The sequence below is a fragment of the Hippocampus comes genome, unplaced genomic scaffold, assembly GCF_001891065.2.
Source record: "Hippocampus comes isolate QL1 unplaced genomic scaffold, H_comes_QL1_v1.1 C16762018, whole genome shotgun sequence".
Classification (NCBI taxonomy): Eukaryota; Metazoa; Chordata; class Actinopteri; order Syngnathiformes; family Syngnathidae; genus Hippocampus; species Hippocampus comes.
In genome coordinates this window covers 1-813 of record NW_017838390.1, presented here as the reverse complement: position 1 = coordinate 813, position 813 = coordinate 1, and the positions used below count along the sequence as shown (strand labels likewise).

Sequence of the window (813 nt, the reverse complement as noted above, 5' to 3'; positions counted from 1 at the left end):
TAAAAAGGTTTTCAAGAGGGCTAATTTTCTTCCGAAAACTCCCGTTCAATCCTACCTGTGATAGAGCTTTTATCAGCGAGTCCAAGCTCCACCCAAGGCGACGGATCGTTCCAGCCTGCGGTCCAGACGAGCCCCTCGTGTCCAGAATGTACATTCTTGGCGGACCAGGACAGTTTGTCCTCTTTGTCACCAAAAGATGAGGCGTTTAAACCAGTCGCCGTCAGGATGTTATTACATTCTGTTGAGTAATCAGAGGTGCTTGTAGTTGACACGATGCTGATGTTTTGTAAACCGCCACAAAATAACATTTCAAAACTGCTGTAAACACACTTCAGAATGAAAATGTGACTTGAGGCTATCAAGCTGTACCTTGAGTGAACACCAGTTTCTTTTCAGATAATGAGCCCCTGTCCAAAGAGAAAAGTCAGCATTCAAAAGAAAGCATTTGAAGGAGAAAGTGATAAAGATTGTGGGGTTTTTGTTTTTTTACACAATTGAAAGCAGATTAACCCCTGCATTTTACAAACGTTTTAGAAAGGATCCCGTTGGAAAAGGTGGACTCGTAAAGCGTCAGGCTCCTCTCACGGCTCATGCTCACGCGACCTCCGAGCTGGTCGGACGTTGCGCCGGCGTGCACAGCAGACTTACACAGCACCGATGTCTGTGGCGGAGAGGGCAGAGGTGAATTACAACTTTACACAAAGATCTAGCAAAATGACAACAACCGTGCAGAAAAATGGCCACTGAAGCTCGATTTCCAACAAGTGGTTCAGTTCGCTAATTTATGCATTTTATTCCACTGTAAAAGGGTTC

At 45.0% G+C, this 813-nt stretch overlaps 1 long non-coding RNA gene across 1 annotated transcript; it reads right to left on the bottom strand.

Moving 5' to 3' along the window:
• Nucleotides 1–8: 8 nt before the first annotated feature.
• LOC109509082 (uncharacterized) lies at nt 9–805 on the bottom strand. Its single transcript, XR_002166860.1, has 3 exons — nt 528–805; nt 370–407; nt 9–238 (listed from the first exon to the last, which is right to left on the bottom strand). It is a non-coding gene; the product is annotated as an uncharacterized LOC109509082 (long non-coding RNA).
• Nucleotides 806–813: the final 8 nt, after the last annotated feature.